General features: G+C 46.7%; 1 long non-coding RNA gene across 1 annotated transcript in view; it reads left to right on the forward strand.

The window, feature by feature from the left end:
• Positions 1–6,388: 6,388 nt before the first annotated feature.
• The window catches only part of LOC108448072, an 8,772-nt gene continuing 3,349 nt past the window's right edge, over positions 6,389–11,811 (forward strand). Inside the window, exon 1 of the long non-coding RNA XR_001863855.1 lies at positions 6,389–9,291. This is a non-coding gene — a long non-coding RNA (uncharacterized LOC108448072). The remainder of the gene's footprint in view (positions 9,292–11,811) is intronic.

The following is an 11,811-nucleotide window of genomic DNA, read 5'->3' on the forward strand; positions in this document are numbered from 1 at the left end:
GGTGAGTCAGCCAGTTCTCACAAACCTGTGGCTGCCACTGCCTGACTTCAAGAGAACTCCATCCCATGCTCCCAGCAGGTACAGTCATTAATCTTTATGCTTTTCAGCAAAATCCTTTAATTCATAAAATAACTGCTGCATTAGTACATACTGGGTGAAATTCAGGCCCTGTAGAAACCACCAGGAATTCTCCTGCCAGCAGTGCTGCTGTTCCTGTTAGATTTCCTGCCACTGATGATTGCCCCATGTTCTACCTATCTAGATCCCTCTGCAAGGCCTCTCGTCCCTTGAGCCCACAGCACCTCCCACTTCAGCATCCTCATCAAACTCACTCCTGGTGCATTCCACTCCTGCACCCAGATCCTGGAAAACAGTGTTGAACAGCACGAGCCTTTGGATTGAGCCCCAAGCACCCTGCTGGCAAACCACAGCTCTCCTCTTCCTGTGACAGCTGGCCTGGCTTCCAGAGAGCCAACACCAGTGTGCCCTGTTCAGCCAAGGTGGCAACCTACCCCACCTGCCTGGCTTCTGCCTGAATGGCATTGCCTCTCCTGCACATGCGTCATTAAAACCTGACCAGCACTCGGGGCCCCCTGAGGCAGCTCCTCAGGGGACACGGCCAACTGCTCCCTGGCGAGCTGAAAGTTTGCTCTCTTGAAATCCAGGGTGACAACTCTGCTTTTTGTAACAACACCAAAAAATTTAAACCCAACCATTTCATGACCACTGCAAGCAGGACCATCACTCCTGCCATGAGTCCTCTATTCCTCTATATCCGTGGCAGAGCACCTTTCTTAGCTGGCTCGCTGAGCACTTGTGATGAGAAATTATCCTCAACAAACTTCAGGAATTTCTGAGACTGCTTGTCACAGCAGTATGCCACTCATGTCTGGTTAAGTTACTCACTGATCCTAAATTAACACTGGACTTTATGTTCCACTAGCACTCAGGAATGTTCTACTAGCACTTAAGAATTGTGAAACATGGGGAGTCTTGCCACACTGACCACTTAGCTTCAAACGTGGCCCCAGAGTGTTGTTCATTGACCTGGGTAAAACAGAGCCCTGGCCCACACCCATAGAGGCCTGAGAGGAATGATTAATGTCTAACATGCTACAGCTCACCAATGTGAAATACCTCCAACATGCCAGCCATGGGCAGATGGTACCTTAATTCACCACGCACGCTGGGAACACACCAGCTGTGCCACCAGCAGGCATGTTTCACCACACCCACACATGGCCCTGCCCACATCTGTGTCCCTGCCACCCTGGAGCGAGCACAGCCCGGCTTGGCCCGTGGTCAGACCCCACAGTCACAGCCCCTCTCAGCCAGGCGCCAAAGATCTTCATCCGTGTGTCCCAAACAGCTCCGGGACGCTCCTGTGCCAGGCACTGCACCCGCCACAGGTGGTCCATCCCAGGGCACTGCCTTGCCTGGTGCCACCTGGGACAGCCCATCCCAGGGCACAGAACAGCCCAGGTGCCATCCCTGGGAACACCACCCACGGCATGGCCAGAGCTGGGGCAGTCTCCCGGGATCATTCCCAGAGCCCAGCTCCAGGAACGGTCCATTCAGCCCTGCAGCCACATGTGCAGCTGGAGGCTCCAGCAGGGACCAGGGCCACCCCATCCCACACCAAAGGCAGCTCCACGGTCTGGGCAGTGGGAGCAAGCTCTCACGTAAGTTGGAGAAACACCAGCTGATATCTGGAGGAAATAACTCACTTTCCACTGGGGATAAAGATTCAGATTTGTGTATGTGGTGTTTTGTTTTTCCCAGTCAGAATAAACTTCTGAGGAAGAAAACCAAGTTTTCAGGAGTATTCTAGGAACAGCAGGTGAGTTCTAAACTTCAGTTCATACAGAATTAATCCTGCCAACATTAATTAAAAGTTGGGGTTTTTTCTTGGTAAGCAGAGAGAATAATCATTGAATCCCTGAATAAGCCTTGGAAGCAAATAGGTTGAAATGACTGCAAATTGCATTGTTTAAGGGTCTTCACTTGGACATGAGATTAAGTAATTGTTTCTTCATCTTAAATGAACACAAGCCTATCTCCTATTTAATAAAAATAAAAATTAATTCACTGAGATCACTAAAACAAGAATTGCATATGTTGAATTGTTTTCCAATATAACAGAAAAATTCCAAGAGGCTGGAAAGTGTTTTGTTTTAGAGCCTGTAGAAAGTTTTAGCTTTTAAAATAAAACATTCCCAAATACAGCAAGCTGATACCAATGATTCAGCAAAAGGGAGGTCCCATGCAGCATTGAAGGGCTCTACAGTGGCTGTGAGATACAACCCCTGGAGGGACTAACATAGACTGATAGAGCAGGTATCTTTGGTCCAAAAAAAAAAAGACAGAAACATCTCATCTCCAAATAAGAATATCAATATATAGATATTTAAAGTGGCCATTTGTTGGATATCAAACAGAATTTTCCTCCCTTCTCCCTCATTTTGTGTTTCATTAAAAAAAGAAAAAGGTTACTTTTCACTGTTGAGTCTCATTTCTCCATTAAAAAAAAAAAAAAAGAAAAAAGAAGAAAATTCATTTAACCAGCAAACTAGCTCCTCTCTCAAACACTAATACTACTAACACTGTGAGACAGTAAGAAATGAAACACAAAAAAGGAATTCTGAAAATAATTTTTCTTTTAACTGTATTCTGAGGACAACATTGTGTAACTGGGAAACCTTTATGAGGTTATGGCAATAGATTTCAAGCTCTGGTGAGCTGAACTAGTATGTGATTACACAGGCAGGTCGTGCATGCAGTTCCTAGTGGTTAAAGACAGCCAGATGTTTCCTTACAGAGCTGGGCACTCCTCCCCTCCCACCCAACAAGAACCTGTGTCGTTTCAAGCCCAGCTCAGCCCTGGCCAGCCCCGTTTGCCCAGTGACATCTCCACGGTGTGCGGGACAAAGGCGGACACGGAACACCAGGTTAGTGACTGTGTCTGTTTTCACAGCGAGGGAGAGGAGAGGCTGTTCTTTATTTTCTAAAGCCAGCAAATGCATGCTCTGAAGCTTTGTGGACAGCCCTTTACCCACAGGAGCATTCACTGCCCAGGGGACAGAGCCAGCAGCCTGCGAGGTCACCCTGGCCCCATTAACCAGGCAAGTGCCACAATCCCCAGGGCAGCACAATGTTCCACACGGGCCCTGCCCTCGTGCTGCTCTGCCTCAGCCCCCTGAGCATCCTGAAACCACCTGGAAACACAGCATGGCCTGCAAGGGCTCCCAGCCCTCCCTCAGCTTCACAGCACACCCTGAGTGGGTGCCTGGTGACACCTGGCACTCTGCACCCATCCTTCAAACCTGCAGTTACAAAACTCCTGCCAAGTACTCCCGAAGCGGGGAGAAGGCGACCTCTTGTCCCAGTTACTGGGACTCCAGTGTCCACACTGGTTCTGTTTCTCATACACTGAAGCTGTAGATGCTGGTACAAACATCACATGAGGGTTCTGAAGTGTGGGGACATGAATACCTTAACCTAGTCCATAACACAGTACTTGGGATTACACTTCAGCTAAATACTTTTGGGGGCTCTGTGCCACGCTGCTGAGTGAGTACAGGGCAAACCCACTGATTTCCAAGAGCTGATCTTGAAAAAGCCCTGGAGCACAAAACAGGCAGAAGTGTCCGGGATCCAGACAGCATCACCCTTGATCATCCAGAGGCTGAAACATGAGGCCACCTCTGATACACTAACCACTCCCTTTTTCATTTCTGTTTTTCTGTTTCTAAGCTATCCTCAGAGAGCAAAAAGATGCTGGCAGGCAAGGGAAAAGTTTTCTGGCAATTTCTTTCTGATCAAGCACATTTCCCACAGATAATCATTCTATAAAGTTCACCAAATCTAATACATGCCAAGGAACACCACCACCTATTTTAATTGCCAAGTACAGGAACCTCAGAGTCATCCTATTCCAACCACAAATTAGAAATCCACTTACTTGTCAGTTTTAAGTTTCTCCAGGTGAGTCAGTTTAGAAGAGCAGTCTCGGGAACTCCAGAGCTATTGTTACCCAGTAAATTTAATATCCAGTGCAACGGGTAAGCTTCTCCAGCTTGGCAGAACCAATTCCAAACCCCTTACCACACTGAGAATCACTTTAGACTAAAAAACCCTTACAAGGTCCCTGCGCCACCCTCACACCTGATCTTAATTAAGACTAATTAACTTCCAGCATGCCTGAACATCTGTGTAGCTCTCACACCTGTTTCTACAACCTGTACAGTTGATTAATAATTCTTCTTTCCATGTTTTTGATATGTAATGTTGCAATTCCCAGTGCTAGGTCAGGAATTGCCAATGCTCACTTTATTTTGAGCTCAAGATCCATATTTCAGCCCCCTGCTGCTTCTGCTTGCAGGGTCCCTGCAACACAGCAGCCTTGCAGCACATAAGGGGCTCACAGGAGGACTAGGGAGGGACTTGGGACAAGGGCCTGGACTCACAGGACACAGGCAAACAGCTTCCACTTCCAGAGGGCAGGTTTAGATGGGATATTGGGAAGAAATTCTCAGCTGTGAGGGTGGGCAGGCCTGGCACTGGGTGCCAAGAGAAGCTGTGGCTGCCCCTGGATCCCTAGTAGTGTCCAAGGCCAGGTTGGACAGAGCTTGGAGCAACCTGTGAGAGTGGAAGGCATCCCTGCCCATGAGGGTGGCATGAGATGGTCTTTAAGGTCCCCTCCAACCCAAACCATTCTGGGATTCCCTAGTTTTGACACAGAAACTTCCCAGTTATCCCTGGCCAGTTAACAAGTGCTCAGGCTGCCACTGACAACCAGTGGCAGCCTCTGCCCACTGGAAGCAAATCCTTTCTGGAGCATTCTCTAGTTACCAATGTTACAAATAAACTTTCCTTGTGGAAAAAGAGCACTTCAACTCTCACAAAAGCTGCTGCCTCACTTTCCTCCCCGCTTTAGTCCTTCTTTTCACTCAAAACTATCTTTGAATGCCTAACGATGCCTGATGCTCAGCACCTGCAGCAACCTAAGTAATTACAGAGCAGCTGCACCTGAGCAGCCGCAGCCTGCCCCACCCAAAACTCCTGGTTTGCATTACCCACAATGACAGACTGGGAAAAAATATCAGCTTCTTTGTCTCTGAGGTGGAATAGCCATGGGAAATGCAATTTCATGCTACATAGGGTGGTAAACAAGTTGATAAAACAGATTAGACTACATATGAAATCTGTGTGAAGTTTCTGTTTAGCAAGGAAAGTGCCTGCAATGTCACACAAAACACTTGATGGCTCATTATTTGTCACCACTGTCTCGAAAACATTGCCATCACAGCTGCACTGTTTTTCTGTGTAACTGGGGGATTAGGAGCAGATGAATATAGAAGAGGAAAGCCAAGTCCAGCCTGTGCCAATCTGGGTTTAACTGGCCTTATCTTGGCTACTTCTGGGCCCTGACTTTAAGCCCTTCTGGTGGCCAGGCTAGGTGTGGGGAGCTCCTCCAGTCACCACTGGGCCGGGGCAGGGTAGAACACCAGCATGCAGTTATAAAAACACTATAAAAACTTTGTCTTCACGATTTTTCAAGGGGCCAAACTGATTTTTTACTTTTCTCAAATGAGCAAAACTAGCACCTGTGTGAGATGCTGGCAGGCATCTCCCAAGGCACGGGAGCCATGCTGGGACTGCTCCCTGCTGGACTGCAGCGCTGCAATTAAAAAAAGTAACTGTTAATTACAGCTGGCTGCAGCAGGCCAAGGGCACCAAGTACCCTGTCCACCCTGCCCCAAACTGCCTCAGACCTCCCGCAGGCCTTGGTGCTGGGGCTGGGCTAACGGAGGGACAGGGACAGGGCACAGGACCCCTCAGCAGAGCCTAGCCTAGCGCACAGACTGCGCTAGGGACTGACAGAGTTCAGGTCTCCAAAGTCTCTTCAAGTTCCAAGAAGTGGATTTAAGCAGGGTTTTTACTTACAGAGCCAAAAAATCAATACAGTTGCTTATCCTCATGTGCATCCGAGCCCCACATTGTGCCCTGTCTGATGGTCCAGGTGTGGCTCAAGGGACACTAACAGAGCTGGAAGTGCTCCCTCAAACCCACCCCAGGGCGTCCCTCACATTCTGGTGTGCCCAGCACACCTGTCTGCAGAGCCAGCAGGTCTCCTGGGGGGAGTTGCCCTGAGGGACTGGTAAATAAAAGTTTTATGTGCTAGCCTTCCGCTTACAGCAAAATTGCTTAAATTCTGCCCACAACTATTTTGCTGGGGAAACAGCAATGTCATGGAGGATTGTCAGCCAGACTTTACTCTCCTAATCTGAAGATAATCCCCAACCCAGATTCTCTCTGTCACTGAGAATGGTTACAGGAAATGCCAGGGCAATCCAGAACTGATGTAATGAGTTTGATGATTGGGAAACTCAAATCAATTTCGTTTACTGAGCCCCAGCATAAATCAGAAGAGATCATGGCTTCCAGGTTAAAGACCTTTGCTCAACTTTCTGCTGCTCTGAGTTAATCTTTCTCTACCCAGCAGTTGGAGTGACCAGCACAGGTAATCTTTAACCAGTGGCCATTGACTGACAAGGATCACAGCATTTCTCCTCGGGGATCTGAGCTGTCCCAGCACTCGTAGCCCTTACCTCTGTCCATGAAATCGTGGTAAACGCGCCCCTTGAATGTTGCAGTACTCTGGGATAAGTTGACAAACACCACCTTTGTCTACTCTGAGCCCAAGAATCCCTGTAGCAATGTCCTCTCAAAAATTACACAGCCATATCCAAAAGCAATGTGAGTCAGCATAGAGTCACTGACATTAAGAAAGCAAAGGGATAAATTCAGTTCCACTGTTGGATAAGTGTCATTCTTCTCCATAAAAGATTCCGGCTTAAATCTCTGACCCAGCTTTGTCTGGAAGTTTAAGCCAAGGGAGCCATGCCCATGGCTGGTGGGACCATAACAGGATTTTTCCACGGATGAAATAGCCAGCCCCAAATCAGTTGAAGAGTATTGATTATGTGCTGGAGTAAAGCCACAAAGATACAGCTCAGTTTATTAACCCTGCAGCTATTCCTTCAGTTTTGAAGCTGTTCTCCCACTGTTTCCACACAGAAAAGACACCATCCCTGTGATTTTCATTTCCCTCAACATATCCTCCACATTGTATATAAGAAAAATGAGAGGAAAGAACTTTTGTATGGATCAAATCATGTCCTTTGTCTAGTGACACCTTACTCACCAGGAGCACTGCTTATAAAATGGAAGCACAGAATAATTTAGGCTGGAAGGGACTTTTTGGGATCACAGGACTCAGTCCTCTGCTCCGAGCAGTGTCAGCCTCAAAGTTAGACTGCATTTCAAAGTTAGGTGATTTTGCTTGGGGTCATAGCTACATATTTCCACGGGAAGAATCTGGCCCTCAGGTGCATGTGCAACCTATGTTGCATTAGCTGTCCCTGTGTCACCTTTAGTAACATTTAAACAAACCAGTTCCTTTTCTTTTTCCAGGAATTTCCCAATACTTTGGCATTTCATTTCAGAGAACTGGACCTCAACCAGACTGCAGCAGTACTGGATGTTGCAATGCAGTTCCAGACTTTCCTCAGGCTCCCTGTGGAGTGACCAGTGCTTCACCTACAGTTGCAGAGCCTCATTTTGAGGGAAACTGCTTTTTTTTTCCCCCAGAAACACAACCCACAAAATATCAAGTAAGTGGTGTTTCCACTGTGATTAAAAGTAGCACATTTTAGTTTCTCTCTGCTAATTTTGGACAACATGTGGCTTTTCAGTTTTGGGTTGGTTGGGTTTTTTTTAATCTGAGGACTTTTGTCCTCTTTTTCTGATTAAGCAAATTGTCAGATACCCTCTGTAGACTTCGAATGCACATCCATACTTTGAGTAGCATAAGGAGTTTGCACATGGGATGCAGATATAATTGTACAGCTCATTTCTAGATACCTACTTTCCCCAAACCTTGTTCTACTACTAGGGCAGACTCTGAACTACTACTATTACTAGTAGTACTAGTAGTAATAGTAGTATTTCTGTCATCTTCACACTGTGTGCATGCACCAGTCCCAAACGAGGAATTACTCTTTGTATAACAGGACTGGGATTAGAAATCAGCATTTTAGGAAACAGTAGATTATTTTTGCCATGACACATTTGCAGTCCAAGACAGCCTTAAGCAAAAATGATGTGTCATCAACTGGTAACAAAGAGGTGTCAGGAGGAGAGGGCGAGACATAGAATGTTTTCTAGATTTGATTTCATGGTGGTTTTCTGCTGCTGGATGGACACATCCAGCCAAAATCAGTAAAGTGAACCTGGTTCCTCACTTTTCTGAAGTATTTATATCAAAAACTTTGGTTTCTAAACCCCCAAACTACTACTTCAGACTGTTCCAAAATGTTCTAATGGAACAGAAGTATGGTAATGGAAGTAAGCGATGAAACACCTTTTAGTTAACTAGCAAAGGTTCTCATACCCAAGATGTGACTTTATTTTATGTTCAGAGAAAATCTCAGGTTCAAATCCTATTTTAGCCTTCCCCCAAAAAAGTGAAATTCATCAGGCCCTAAATGTGGAGGTTTATGCAACGGTCTTGTTGGATGAGGATCTGGGAGGTGTGTGCCGTTCCTGAGTTTGCCAGCAGTGTTCAGACAGGCTCAACTGAAGCCAGGCTTTCCCCCCACCTCCTAGGTGTGCTGGAAAGTGCAGTCTGAAAATTCCCACACAGAGCAGACAGTACACTAAAATTTAAGACAGAAAAACGATTGACAAGCCCCAGCAGTGAACATGAGATGAGCGCTGTGACCTGAGGAAGAGATGAAATCAGTCTCAGTGGCAGAAGTAAGCAATTAATATGCAGCCAGAATAAACACTCCATCTCAGGGTTCAGCAAAATAAGGAGCTGAAACCCCTTATATTTTGCATTTTTCCCTCCCCACATGTGCTCTCTCTGAAGGAACAGAGAAAATTGAGGTCTCAGGACTTTTTTTCCATTCTTTAGTCTGACTAAAGGTGACTCCAGCTCAGTGCAGCGAGGGTCATCTCCCTCCCCCAGATCAATATTTTAATATGACTTATCAGAGCAAGAATGAATTGTTTACTTTAAAACCTCAGGATCCCATAAAGGGAGAGGGAAAGGTGTCCACTGGAAGCAGAGGCTTGCAGCAGCTGCCCACTGCTGGGAACTCAGAAAAGAAACCAGGACTCCAAAGATTCGAGTACAGACAGTCAGCAAAATGTCCTGTGAGAGAATCCTGGTTCTGCCAAGCCCTAACAACACACCAGAGGACCCTTTGGCTGTTGTCTCCGATGGTAAGTGTCTTCCTGTGCTCAATTCATGTGAGGAAAAGGAAATGCTAAAATATATTAACAAATATAGTGCAGGTGGATTTCCAACACTAAGCACTTCAGCATACCAAAATATCCACACATGCTTGGGGCTCAGCTGTGTAGTATAACAGGATTTAATGTCTTGGACCTAGGGATCTCTACCTGCACTTGGAAAGAGATTAGGCTTTTGTTAGGGCAGTGCAAACCACCCTGAACGTTTATTGTTTTTAAAAAATGGGGTGATGGGGGAGCTGACGGACTTCCTGGTGTGAACAGGAATGCTTCCAAGTCTGGCCATATGGGAAGGACAGGTTCTGTGACCCATCTTGAAAAACCCTCTTGAAAACCCTCTTGTTCTTCACAATGCTCCTCTGCATTGGAACATCCCAATAATGTTCTTTAAACATGTCCAGCAGAAGAGAAGCAAAAAGGGGATTTTTCTCTGATGATTATGCTTTGCTTTCTCCTTGCAACTGTCGCTTGTTTTGGGTTTTTTTCCCTTGCAGTACTAAAAACTAGTGGCCATTTCTCTTTCTTTCATTATCTTTTGACTTGGAAATATTCCTGTTTATTTGCTGGAAGTTTCCACGCAGCTGTGGGACTATAAAGTGCCTGTTTGCAGTGGCATCAGCTGCCTTGCTTTCTCCTTACATGTTCTGCAGTGAAGTCGAGTCCTTCTGCCAGGATTGCTGGGCTTTCCTGCTCTGCACGGGATTGCCAGGCTTTTCCTCATTAATAGGATCTTGCCTGATCATTCCCCTCTGCTGCAGAGAGAAAGCTGAGTAAAATGTGTATGAGGAAAGGTAAGGGAAGACACCAATATAGGTGAATTAGAAATCCAGGTACAGCACCTCTGTCCCTGTGGCATTAATTTCTCACTCTCACCAGCTGCAGGATAGGCACACTTACCAAAACCAGCCCCGTGGACCTCAGGGCTACAGCTGCATCCTGACTGACAGAATGTTCTGGCATGACTGGGTCTTTGCCATCATTAATTCCAAAGACTCAGTGCCATGTGATGCTCAGGGTGTGTTGCAGCTCCTCTCCTTCTTTCATGTCTCCTTCATAGCTGGGATTGCACAAAAGCCTGACCTGTGGATCTGCACATCTGCCTGTTTTGTATGTGTGTTCAAATGCCCAGCTCTGTCCCACTGCAGCACTACAGACTCAAAACACAGTGGAACATGAAAATCCCTTGGGTGTCAGCCATGCACAAGCATTTCTAGGCTTGCTTTTGTGGCAGGGATGGGAATGCTAGATTATTACTGTTGTGATAATCACGCTGGAGAAATGAAACAGCCTGATCTGGTAACCAGACAGTGAAGGTCCATTTCTCTGCTGTTCTGTCCACCAGCCAAGGGCACTCAGAACCCAGCTTCTACTGCCAGCTCGTGGCACTGAGTTATCACAAACTCTCCCCTGAGGTTTGACTAGATGTAAATCAGCAATTAAAATGATCCAGAGCCCTACTAAGTCTGCCCTGACCTATCAACACTGGTTGAACTATATTACAATTGGGAAAGATCCAGATAAGATAAAAAGTTAGATCATGGGGTGAGGATTGGTGAGGAGATCTCTGTTACATTGTGAAGAGCAGGCTGGTGGTTCAGGTGTGTCATTACAGGTGGGCAGCAGCTCATCTGGGTGCCTTAGTGTCACCTTTCTGTGGGCACTTCGACGTTTGATGCTGTAGAATTGAGTGGGCTAATTTGTGAGCCCTGTGCTCCGTGCACAAAAAGGGATTGATGAAAAGGCTAAGCCCAGGGAGGAGTTCTCAGAGGATGAGCCTTTTGAGGGCTTTAACTTCCTTAACACTCTGTTGCTAAAGCAGAACCAGATCCAGAAGACTATTGGAGAGTCTGGGTTTACTACACATGGGCAGCAAATTCTCCCCAGTATGTAAAATGGGAATGCCTTTCTGAGCTTAAAAATAAATGAGAGGGTAGTTGAAAAGCACTACAGCAAGACATCCCGTTCTCACCTCTTGGCACAAAAAGACAACTGCATCCCCTCACAAGGGGCTTCTAACCAGTCCACAGAGGAGTCTCTTTTGAGACAGAAAGTTCAATTTTCAGTAGCTACAAAAAAAAGGTTACTGCTGTTCGCCCTAGCCCTGGTTTCTAACCTCTGTTGGGGTCCCTCCCCTGCCATGTAGCCCTGGGAGAGGGGCCCTGAGGGCACAGACACGGGGTATCCCTGCCCCTGCTCAGCCTCGTTCCCATTGGTTGGTTTGTGTTCCCTGCGCGGGCAGAAGGACCCTTGGTCCGGTGACTGGAACAGTTCCTGGGCAGAGCCCCGGCCATGCGGCTGGACAAGTAAACATCTCTCTGAAACAGCTATCAAGAATCTGTCTGTCCATATATATTTCCTTTCCACGGGACTCCTGGTTTGATATATGCGTGTTGCAGGATCCCCACTGCAACATAATGGTGGAGAATTGTGAGTAGAACGATCCCCGATCCCTAAGCGACTGATTTGTGTGAGTAAACCCTGGAAACTTTG

This window comes from Corvus brachyrhynchos, unplaced genomic scaffold, assembly GCF_000691975.1.
Source record: "Corvus brachyrhynchos isolate BGI_N302 unplaced genomic scaffold, ASM69197v1 scaffold297, whole genome shotgun sequence".
Lineage (NCBI taxonomy): Eukaryota > Metazoa > Chordata > Aves > Passeriformes > Corvidae > Corvus > Corvus brachyrhynchos.